The sequence below is a fragment of the Bos grunniens genome, chromosome 1 (assembly GCF_055505025.1).
Source record: "Bos grunniens cultivar Pamir isolate PY7600 chromosome 1, Bosgru_T2T1.0, whole genome shotgun sequence".
Taxonomy (NCBI): domain Eukaryota; kingdom Metazoa; phylum Chordata; class Mammalia; order Artiodactyla; family Bovidae; genus Bos; species Bos grunniens.
This window is the reverse complement of record NC_141165.1, coordinates 30,526,119-30,538,391: the sequence shown is the minus strand read 5'-3', so window position 1 is coordinate 30,538,391 and position 12,273 is coordinate 30,526,119. Positions and strand designations below refer to the sequence as shown.

At 49.9% G+C, this 12,273-nt stretch overlaps 1 pseudogene across 1 annotated transcript; it reads left to right on the top strand.

Annotated features, from left to right (window-relative positions):
• The first annotated feature begins 2,902 nt into the window (after nt 1-2,902).
• LOC147379224 (small ribosomal subunit protein eS12 pseudogene) lies at nt 2,903-12,120 on the top strand (annotated as a pseudogene). The gene has a single exon (XR_015156373.1). The product of XR_015156373.1 is annotated as a small ribosomal subunit protein eS12 pseudogene (transcript).
• The last annotated feature ends 153 nt before the right edge of the window (nt 12,121-12,273 follow it).

Below are 12,273 nucleotides of genomic sequence, written 5' to 3'. Positions count from 1 at the left end.
GCCACACTCTTCCCTTCCGCGAGGCGGGGCCGCTGTGGCCCCGCATCCACCCGCCCCCTTAGAACTGAGATGGCTACATGAACAGCCCCCAATGGCCTGGGTCCCCGTCCCGTTCCCTGGCCGGGGCTGCCCTTTCCCCGCGGCTGACCAACCACAAGAGGTTCCCGGTGGGAGGAGCTGTGCAGTGAGTGAGGGAGACCACGGGGCCCCAGGAGCACAGACGGAGCCGCTGAACTAGTTGGAAGTCTAGTCGAGGTGCTTTACGCATCAGCTGCCTTAGACGGCTTCTAGAGAGGAGCGAGCGCATTCTGAAGTACTTAAGTGACATTTAGAATAATTTATAGTCCAACTGAAATTATCACTCTTAGCCAATGCATTGGTGCATAGAATTTTCTAGGGCTACTTCTGGAAGCCAAAATAGAATAGCATTTTCATGTGCATTAAATACTTTGCCAGCACTGCCTCTTGCCAGCATCCTAAACCTGGAGTGTTACAGAGCAGGAAACTGTCTCTGTGGTTTTAATCAGAGCTATGCGTTTCCTATAGCTTTTTCACTTAGCACAAAACAAAGAAACGGCCCTATGACCGAACTGCTTGCTTACTGTTCCCTGCAAATAATTGTATGATTTCACCCAGTGTGCAGTTTATGAAAGTGAACTGCCATTACTTTTGTCTGAAAAGGAGTTCAAGAATACGAACAAGCAGTGTTTCCTGTACATGTCACCTTCTCTACATTCTCATGAATCAAAATGACCATACTGGGTTGATTGCTGGGTAAAACACATTTCAAACTAACCTGATAGTTTCACAGAAGCACCAGAAAACGGTGAGCACCCCAGGCGACTGGGCGCGCAATGGAGCAGGACGTAGCCTGTCAGGACAGACCAAAGACGCCACTGGGAGCCGCACGTGCTGGGTTCAGTTACCGCCCCTCTGAATACGGGTGTGGAGACAGCTGCCACCATGGCCAAACCCCAGCTTAAGTGCACATTAAGGCCTTGGAAAGGAGCAAGTGATAATGGAAAATTAACGCTAGTCCTTTGACTTGACTTGTTTGTATTTGCCCTTAAATTATGCATCCGGTGTCTGTGAGCTCAGCCCACCGATTCTTTTCTAAATCCCGCCCGGGGAGTGTGCAGGCCAGTGCCTGCAGTGACCAGAGGGGCAGGGCCTCACTGACCCAAACAGCTAGTACAGAAGAATGTAGAGCGTTAAGTTCCTTTGAGACAAAACTCATTCTGTCAGGAATAAGCCATAGTGCAGAGTGTGGAGGCAGAGGTGGAGACAGGTGCAGGACTCTGGCGCATCCTGAGGCCGGGCATGGAGGAGGTGGGTGGCCAGGGGCTTCCCGACTGGGAAGGTCATCAGTTGCACAGTCGGGTAGAACCAGGTCTCCAGGCTGCCTCCACCTGTACCTACCCCAATCTTTCTCATCCCCGTGCTTGAAAGGGGCCGTAGAGAGCCCCGGGGCCACAACTAGCTTTTCAGACTTGGAAATACTGTGCCATAGGCCCCAGACCCGCCCGTCCACATTCAGGACAGGGGCACTGATGCCAAGCGCGCCTCAGCCTCACCAGAGTGCGTGGGGAACCACTCCCTTCTCTGTTCTCTCTGCTACAGATAAAACACGGGTTCAGGAGAACAAGCAGCCAGACTCTTAGCATTCATTCCCAGTGCCCCATCACTGGCCACTGTGTGGGGTTCAGCAGAACTGGCCTCCGTTCCTCGGTGACGGCCCTGGGTCCCTGGTGAGGATGCCCAGTGGGGTCACGCTGGGGTCACAGGACATGGCACAGGCGGAAGGCTTGACCTGAGCAGAAACCCAGAGGGAGATAGTTGGGGAGGTCCTGTCATTCTTCTGCTTCTTCCCCATAGATTTATCTGGTTCTAAAGTCCAGACAGAATTTCACAAGAAATCAAACAGAAAAGGATGCTAGGAAATTGTGGTTGGAACAGCCAAGCTTCGTTATAGAGCAGTACTTGGGACTGTTTGTACACATGTGCACACACGGACACTCCTCCCAGGCGGTGCGGTCACACTTCGCTCTGGGAGGAGTTCAGGAGGCCTTGTTCTTGCGGGGCCCGGTGTAGTTGGCAACCTTTGCCGCCCACAGTGCCACCCAGCCAGTGGATTCATGATCTGTTCCATATTCACGCAGGGGCACCCAGCCTGCTGTATCTGGCCCTGCTGTGGGAGGGTCCACGGCGCCCAGGCACCTGCCACTCCTCCTTCCCTCCCCACTGTGCACATCACCTGTGATGACAGGATGATGGAAACAGCTCCAGCAGGCGTTGACTTAATAAACTGTGCCTTATGATCTTGGAGGACCTCGGGAAGGGGCAGGAAGGGAGGTGCTAAGATGGTGATCCTTGCCTCCCAGCCATGCCTACCACCCTGCAAAAAACATGACAGATGTTGACCCACGTCTCAGAGGAGGGGTGGGGAGAAAACTGTGCAGTGGCTGCCATCTCAGCAGGAGAAAGAGGATAACTCTCCCTGCTGGCAGAATTGGCAGTGGCCACTGTTCTCTGCCCCACTTGAAGAATGATGCCTGGGTGAACCCCCAAACAGGAGCCACTGCAGGTAACTCAGAGATGGTCCACAAGGGAGTGGCTCGCTTTAGCCATGCAGACGTCACAAACTCGGCTGTTACAGAGATAGCAGAGTTTGGGTGTAACTTGGGCCCTGGGATGGTCAGAGAGCAGTCAGGATGGATGTCCGTGGGGCAGGGTCAGCAAACGAAGCGAACCGCCTCAGCAGTTTCTACCAGAACCACATACAGAGGGAGAAGCCTGGTTAGCTTCATGGGCAAGTTGCTTCAAGTGCCAGCCCCCTCCCTGTGGGCACATCTGTGAGGTAGCCTTCAAGGCTGTGCTTTCATGGGGTCCCTGAGGGGTGAAGGCTGGACAGTGAGTGAAGATTGAATCCTTCAGTAAGTGAGTGAGTGAGAACAGAAGACGTTCAGATTGATTTGTGCTGTGGAGAAGATGACAGGGTTGTGGCCGGGGGGACAGGCTGCTGTGGCTGGCAGTATCCGGGGGAAGGGGGTAACCGAAAAGGTGACGTTTGTTCTGCATCGGACCACTGAAAGACGTCTCTTCCAGGCCACTCTACCCCACAATTGTGCACTTGGAATCTCTGCTAAATTCCAAAGGCCCCACTGTTCCCAGCTTTCAGTATACGTTTTAGAGTCTGTTAGGGAATTTTTAAAAGAAAACCAAACTTAGCTACCAGCAGTAGCCATAAAACTAAGAACATTCTAACCCATGAAGTTCTCATTATGAGCTGTTACCTTCCAGTTGAACCTACACAAGAGAAAAGTGATTAGAAATGGAGGACTTTTCTAGGCGTTTTCTTCTAGTTTTACAACGTTAGATACTTTATATTAGATATATAAAAGAATCTTTTGTGTATGACTGGCTTTAGTGGAGCTAAAGACTACCTGAGGGCCATTTTCCCAAATAGGTTCCCCATTTCCAGGCACCTGAAGCAGTAGCCCCCCAGCGCTGACCGTGTGTGCCAGGGCCCGCTCCTTGTCGCCGGAGCGGCCCTCAGACGCGCCTCCCCACCCTCTGACCCACAGTCCATGCAACACTCAGGCTATTTGCTTAACTTCAGTTGAGCCAAACACTACCACCTAAAAGGAAAAAGTGACGTTACGATTTTTACCTTTTTCTTAAAAATTTCAAGCTAAATGCCCATATAAATTACAGCGTTTCTCAGGAACCAGCCAAGATCTCTCAGAAAAGACGACCTTTAGGATCCCGTTGTCCCATGTACTTATACACTCCCGTTAAGCCCTGGGAATCCCTGACAAGTACAGAAGCTTCGGTGGCAGCAGGTATCCACCGACTGTGCTGTTGAGACAGGAGAAAGCTTGTTCACTTAAATATTTCTGTGCAGCTGCTCTTTCAGACAAAATCTTGCACCATTCTTATGAGGCCTTGGCTTTACACAAAGGCCCATGAGTTCCATGCTGTCTTGACCCCTTGCTTTTCCAGCAGACTTAACTTCGGTCCTTCCTGCTTGTAGCCACCTTAGAAGCCAGTGTAGCAGAAACGAAGGGGCAGGACTTGCCCCTTCTCCACCAAGGGCCTCAGAGTGGGGGAGAATGTCTCCTCCACCCACCCACTCAGGCATGTGAAACAAGCCCAAAGCTGACTGGCCCAACACCCCCCAGCCCGTGTGGCCTCCAGGGCCCGCACTGCACCCAGAATCTCCCTCCTGGGCTACGCTGCCTCCTACACAGCCCTCACTACAGTCCTCACGGAGGGCCTTTGGGTTAGCATCAGCTCTCTGTCACACCAAGTGCTGAACAGCTAAGGAGCAGGAGTGGGACTTTGCTCATGAGGGCTCAGGGTGAGGCTTTGGCGTCATCTCTGGGCCTTCCTCGGCTTGGAAGACCCAGGCTGAGACAGCCAAAACTCAGAAGAAACCCATTCCTCCCTGGGCAGAGGCCCTCACGCAAATTGCAGGTCACCTGGCCCTTCTGTTCCATGTTGGCTTGTTTCTCTCCATGTCTATCCCAGTATAACAAGGAAACGTCACCAGATCATGTTTGAGTTTTGAAAACCATTGATTTGTTGCTTCAAACTTACCGTTTTGTCACTTGAGTCACCTTCAACATGCTGGGCACTGTCTAATTAAACAAATGGCCTGGTGGTTCTGCTTGTTCACAACTGGGTCACAGATTTCTGTTATGCTACGAGTCTGTGGGAACCCAGATTCTTTTCTGCTAGCAGATTTCTCTGAGTGCATTGCAGTTGTTCTTCCCAGTAGAGTCATGGTGGCTTCAACCGTTCAGTGTCCCCAAAAGGGGAACCACCAGCCGAGCCGGAGCTCAGAGGGGACCATGGTTCACGACTGTGGTTCCTCGAGGTGGCTGTCTGCCCATCCCCTCCCTGACTGTTAGCCAAAATAGAAAGGCCACGAGCCCAAATCTCCAGCCAGTTCACCTTTTCATTTGGCAGTGTTGTACTCTGATCATGTGCTGTTAGGTTTTATGTCCAGAAAATATAGTTCTGCTTCTCTTTGCATGAAGGAGTCATCATGGTGCCATAGGCTTTAAGCATTTAAACAAGAGAAATAAGGGGAAAATGCAAACACCACATCTGACCTGCCTAATGTAGACTTTATTAGATTGAAGTACCTAACCTAATATGATGTATTATTTTGTAGCATCTCAGACTTTGTAAATAAATACCATTATTTTTATATGGAAATTTTATAGAAGAGCTATTTCTGTATACTTAATTATTCCTGGGTTTTCTGAAATTGCTTCCAATAGGTAACGGACAAGTCCTAATCTGTGCTTCTGTAAGGATGGTTCAAGGACCACCCACACATGGGGGTGAATTGATGGGAGGGGTTTTTAAATTTTGCCTTCCTGAGGCCCACCCCAGATGCTCACTCAAAAGCTCTGGGGGAGGGGAGGGGAGGGGCAGAGCCTGGGAAGCTGTAATTTTAATAAACTGAGTGGTTTTGGTATCCATTAAAGTGTATCTTTGTCCATCCTGAAAGAGTCAAAGAAGGAAAGAATAAGCTTTTGAAATGAGTTTAAGTTGTGCTTGAGGAAAAAAATGTATCAGACTGTTCTATGATTTGAATGAGATGTACTATAGAGAAAATAAATAATTTAAAATAATGGCAGTCTCATTCTTTTGGGGAGGGGGTGGTTGGTGGGTCTTGTGCTGCATGCCCAGCCCTCACTGAGTCCCTCCCCCAGACTTGCCTTCATACGGGAGCTGCCTCACCCACGGTTACACCTCACGCAGCCAGTGAGGGAGTACAGAAGTCCAGCCTCCTTGGCCCAGCTGGGGTATCCGAAGGGCCACCCGCACTTCAGAATGCCTCGTGGAATTGGTTGGTTCCTCCGGCAACTGCGTCATGGCTCAGCTCCCCTCTGCCCCACCCTGCCCACCTCACTACTCACAGGTCTGTGTCCCCAGAGCATTCCAATGCACGTCCACCACCTGTCCCGCCTAGGATGGACGTGTCAGACATAGGTTTTCTATGTTGGAGATCTACGATGTTACATCTTAATACATGTGTGCACGCTCAGTCGCTTCATTCTTCTCCAACTCTGCGACCCCATGGACTGTAGCCCATCAGGCTACTTCGTCCATGGGGTTCTCCAGGCAAAAATACTGGAGCCTTCCTCCAGGGAAGTCTTCCCGACCCAGGAATTGAACTTGTGTCTCTCACATCTTATCCATTGATGGGCAGGTTCTTCACCACTAGCGCCACCAGGGAAGCCCTTCCATCTTTATAAGGTCACTTTAAAAGATAACTGGGACTTCCCTGGTGGTCTAGTGGTTAAGACTTTACACTTCCAAAGCAGGGGGCACTGATTCCATTCCTGGTGAGGGACTAAGATTACATGTACCACGTGGCCAAAAAAAAAGATGACTGCATAAATAATGTCTTTACAGTCCCAGAAATGACTGACCTGAACATAATTTTTTAGCCAAGATGCTTCCTGATCATCCCTTTAACCAAACCACAGCATCAGAGAACAGATCTACAGTGATGAGAACAGAGTGCTGCCAGGCCCCAGGAATCACCATGGCTCCCAGCACCTCCTGCTCAAGCAAAGCTGCCTGCCTTGGGAGAGGCAGGGGCCCTTGATAACGCTGTGTTAATTGTACAGTCTGAGGTGGGTGTGTGGTGGGCATGTGGACAGTCAGAATGAAGGGTTTGGAGCAATTTGGGGATCACAGGTTGGGGCCATGTTTCAGGGCCAGTAGGAAATGGTTAAGGAAGCACTAACTCGATGTTAGTGCCCAGCATGACTTCCCTGGCTGTCCAATGGTTAGGACTCCGCGCTTCCACTGCAGTGGGCATGCTTTCAATCCCTGGTCAAAGAACTAAGACCCCACAAGCCACACAGCATGACCAAAAAAAAAGAATGTTAATGTCCGGGAGGAAAGGCATCTTCCCTGCAGACTCTCCTTGAGTTCAGCGGATCAAGTCAGCGATAGTGTGGACTGTCCACTGTTGGAAGCGGGGAACCAGTGCCCACCCCTCATCCCAGGGACTTCCTGGACTGGTGAGCTCAAACTGGTAGCAGGTCCTCTCCGCTCAGTTCCTAGGGCCATTTGGCAGGCATGCCCAAGGACCCACGCGAGTTACGCCGCATCACTGATTTGATTGCAAAAGTGCTCTTTTTCCTGTGGTCATGCTGGGGACATGGTGGAGGACTGCTGGGAGTGTCGCTGGTAGCCATCTACACAGCCAGTGGCCCCGGTGCTGACCAGGGAGGGTGTCCGCAGAGCCCAAGGCGTTGTTGACTTCCAGACACAGCTCCTTGCTCTGGGCTCCGCGGAGGTTTCAGGAACAAGGCATCGGAAGACAGCCTTAGCCAAGCGTCTTCTCTGGCAGCAGAACTCATGACAGTCAACCTGCCTTTTTTGGTTCCTATTTCCATTAGCTATTTTTTTCCCCATTCCATCTGAGGATGAACTGCGCTTGCAGTTCACACTCCTTCCATTTCTGTATGTGATTTCTTTGAGCACTGGCTCCTCTTCAATTCAGTTGCTCAGTTGTGTCTGACTCTGCGACGCCATGACTGCAGCATGCCAGACTTCCCTGTCCATCACCAACTTCGGGAGCTTCTCTTAGCACCTACAACCTCCCCCACTTTCTTGCCTGGGAAGAGGGCTCAATGTGTTCTTACTGTGGACAATTGCCAGATGCCTGGGAGCTCCTTGCCAGCTCTGCCTTCTTCCTGTGAGGCCTTTCCAGTTTCTTGCCGAAACCTGCTTTCAGGAAATCTCAGTGTAAAGTGCTCTGTGGTGAAGGCAGATCTGTGTCAGGGTGGGAGAAGCCAAGCCCATTGAGTGCAAAGAACTTGTCATAACCACTCACTTTCATGCAAATTACTTTCGCCACTGGGGCACAGCAGCCATCACCAACCACTTTCTTCTCATTTACATGTCTCCTGCCTCGCTCAAGGGCCTCAAGTACTGTGATGTCTACTGTACTGTGGTCAGGAGATTTGTTTTCTTGCCCTAGCACTTGGCCATGGCCCCCAAAAGCCAAAATTCAATGAGAAGTCCTGAGAAGTGTGCCAACTCTTTGAGACCCCATGGACTGTAACCTGCCAGTCTCCTCTGTCCAAGGGATTTTCCAGGCAAGAATACTGGAGTGGGTTGCAAATCCTTCTCCAGGGCATCTTTCTGACCCGGGGACCAAACCCAAGTCTCCTGCATGGCAGGCGGATTCTTTTACCATCTGAACCACCAGGTAAGCCCCAGTTGTGAGAAGAGGATGTACTAAAGCCTGAAAATGATGGTCCTAAAGGGCATGATCTCCACAGGAATTCTTTCCAGACTCTGCTAATAAATAAACAGATTTGTGTTTGAACCTCCAATAACAAAGACTTGTACTGGATCTTTAATCTGAATACAACATTTTTGACTTGAAAGAGTGGTACCTCTTTCCCTGCCACCACGGAGTGGGGAGGCGGAGGCTCGGGTGCATTCAAGATTCGGCTTCACCCGTAACCCACTGCCATGGCCAAGGAAGGCATTGCTCCTGGAGGTGTAATGGATGTTAATACTGCTCTGCAAGAGGTGCTGAAGACTGCCCTCATCCACGATGGCCTAGCACATGGAATTCACGGAGCTGCCGAAGGCTTAGACAAGCGTCAAGCCCATCTCTGTGCCCTTGCATCCCACTGTGATGAGCCTGTGTATGTCAAGTTGGTGGAGGCCCTTGGTGCAGAGCACCAAGTCAACCTGATTAAGGTCGATGACAACAAGAAACTAGGGGAATGGGCAGGCCTCTGTACAACGGACAGAGAGGGAAAACCCTGTAAAGCGGTTGGTTGCAGTTGTGTGGCGGTTAAGGACTGTGGCAAAGAGTCTCAGGCCAAGGATGTCATCGAGGAGTACTTCAAATGCAAGAAATGATGAAATAAAAAACTGAGTTCTTGGTTAAAAAAAAAAAAAAAAGACTTGGAGAAATTATTTTAAGAACTAAAACCAGGGATTTCCCTGGTGATCCAGTGATTAAGACTATGCTTCCACTGCAGGGGGCTGAGGGTTCGATCCCTGGTCAGGGAACTAAGATCTCAAATGCCATGCACTGAGGCAGGAAAAAAAAAAAAGAAACCAAAATGTGAATCCAGTGGACAGTCTTGAAAGTCAGATTAAAGGCATGAAAGAAAAAACATGTCTTATCTGGGGGTCTTAGTGTCCCCACCCATCTTCCCACCGCCTCAGTCAGGCGGGCTGGGGCAGGGTGTGGACGGCCTGCCTCTCCCAGGACGGGGCTGACTCAGACCTGGCAGCACACAGAGAAGGCAGGCAGCTTCAAGAGCATTAGGCTCTGGCCTCCTCACCTGGGCTCTTGGATGGAGACCTCTGGAGGAGAAGTCAGCCTTCAAAGACAGTGCTTGTTAAAGGACACCACCTTCTCTGGGGCTCCCAGGGAAGATTCTCAAAAGGGCATTTCTAAAGCATCTTAGTTAAGGATCGGTAGGTATCAGGGCAGCCATTACCTCCCTGTAGGGCCTGTGCCAAGAAACTTGCCTGTACATTGACTGCGGGTTAAAGACAGGCCTGGCCAAAGAAATCCAGTGGCTGAGGAGAAAGCACTTGCCCCCATGCCCTCCCCACCCTGAATCCCACTTGAAAAGCTGCTCAGAGCCTGAGGGCCAAAGCACTAGCAAGTTGCAGGGTTGGCTGGGGTTAGGGCAGAGAGGCGGGTGCCTGCTGGGGCAGGCTGGGACCACTCCCAGTCATTATGATAAAGGACAGATGCAGAGCAGATGGGAGAAAAAACTTCGGGGAGAAATACCATGGGCAAAACAAGCACAGAAATCAAAGACTGCAACACCCACACAGCAGTAGCCACATGGGCCACGAGGTGCTGGAGGGCCCAGCCCGTGGTCAGCTGGAGAGCAGGGGTATGATGTCCTGCGTGGCGGTGGCATGCTGTGTTTAGATTTCTGTTTGTAAGACTCAACAAATACCAACTGCTGCACCGGGAGTGTCTGATGGAGTTCAAGTCCTGCTGGGGAACTTCCCTACTGGTCCAGTTAAGAATATGCCTGCTAATGCCGAGGGCAGGTGTTCAGTCCCTGATCTGGGAAGATGCCACAGGGCAACTAAGCCCGGGCGCCACAACTACTGCGCCCACGCACCACAGCTACTGAAGCCCAAGAGTTACAGCCCACGCTCCACAACTAAAGAAGCTACTGCGGGGAGAGGCCTGGACACTGCAACTACAGAAAGCCTGCAGGAAGCAACGCAGACCCAGCGCAAACAAACAGCAGGTGGGAAACAAGAAAAAGTCTTGCTGGGTATACAGTAACAGACTGATGAGACAAGCCAGTAACACAATTTCATTTGATGACCTTGGATGAGTAGCCACTTGAGAAGTTTTAGTTGACATTTCTTTACACTTGTGTGTATCCAAATCCCATAATTCCTATGCATATTCTTAAAACCAAATTCTAATATTTCTGTAGGATTTTGTCATGTTGAATACACAGAACACAGTCTGCAGTTGACACTCTGTTAACTTTGTCAGCAAATTTTTTAGTCAAGTGAGACACACAGTCAGAAGGGAGGGTAGAGAATACACTTTGTACACCTTGACCTGTCTTCCTCCTGCGTGTGTGTCTGAGGGACCTTGGTGGCGGGAACGCTTGCTCACTCATGTGGAATGGTAGGGAGCTAAGTCTCTGAAGCTCACAGGCTTGGCATCACCAGCTGGCACCTGTCCCACTCGGGAACTCTTGAGCTTCGCTGTCAATGTGAACATCTCTGTTTCTCGGAAATTAAAAATTCTCTGAAAGTAATTTACAATCAGGAGTTTGTTTCTTATACATGGACTTTCATCTTTGTAAATTCAGGGCCTGGTACAGCAGTTGGTATGTAATGCTAGATTAAGTCTTTATTGAACAAATGAATAAACAGGTGAGCTACACTCTCTTTACACTGATCCTTTGCTTAGTCTTGAGTAATCAACTAGCACCACCACCTTCAGCATGAATGATCCGGCCAAAGCCTGGGTAAACCTGAAAGATCAGTCTCTTACCACCCTATGTTCTACCAGATTGAGTTGAGAGAGGACAAGAAGAGAGTGAGATGTTTGCCTGGCTTCAGAAGTAACTGGGTGGTAGGAGAAAATAAACTGATCCAAGGAGGGAAACACTGCCTCTAAGGAAGATCGGGACGGTGGGCCTCATTGTCTTCCCGCCTTGGGTCCGAGACAGCAAACCCTTCTAGCAACTTGCCCACCGACCAACTGTGCTTTTCCAACCAGCCTAGGCTGCTGCATGCTGTCCCCCTTTCTCTCCTCACGGGGAAAGTTAGTATTTATTTTCTAAGACCCTGTGGGGCACCATGGAAGGGTGAGGGCTATACTTCTTTGGTTAAGTCTCAAGTCCACATGGTCCATGTTTCAAATACAGAAACAGCTGCTTCATTCCCCACCCGACCCCTAGTCCAGTACCAATTAGTTCATTCCTTCTGCTGCTGCCATTAACACACTTGTTCTAACTGGCAGCCACTGGACTTTTCATTACTTAAGTGTGGGCAGCTGCTAACAAGAGAACACTTGCCCAGAGAAGTCAGCCAGCATGGGAGGGCGTGAACTTCTTATGTTACATAGTCAAAAGCAGATGATGAGAACAATTCCAGCTGCTTTCCATGTAAATTTATCAGTAACACATCCCAGGAGAAGCCTGGGGGAGACAGAAGATGAGAAACTCTCCCAAGGTAATGAAGAGACCACCTCATTTGCTAAGACAGCATTCCAGCCAAAGAGCTTACTCCATCCCATCTCTGTATCCAGGGAGGGAAAAGCTTTAAATGCTGGAGGAGTCAACACGAGGCTCCTCCCAAGCCCAAAGGTTAAATTTTCAGTTCAGTTGCTCAGACTCTTTGCAACCCAATGGACTGCAGCATGCCAGGCTTATTCTTATCTCTCCTTGCTATTCTTTGAAACTCTGCATTCAAATGGGTATTTTTTCCTTTTCTCCTTCACTTTTCACGTCTTGTCTTTTCTCAGCTATTTGTAAGGCTTCCTCAGACAACATTTTGCCTTTTTGCATTTCTTTTTCTTGGGGATGTTCTTGATCACTGCCTCCTGTACAATGTCACCATGAACCTCCATCCATAGTTCTTCAGGGACTCTGTCAGATCTAATCCCTTCAATCTATTTGTCACTTCCACTGTATAACATAAGAGAAGTTCAGAGTCACTTAAGATGCCTGGTTTAAAAGGTGAATCCAGCCCAGGGATAGTCCATTTAAAAAGTCT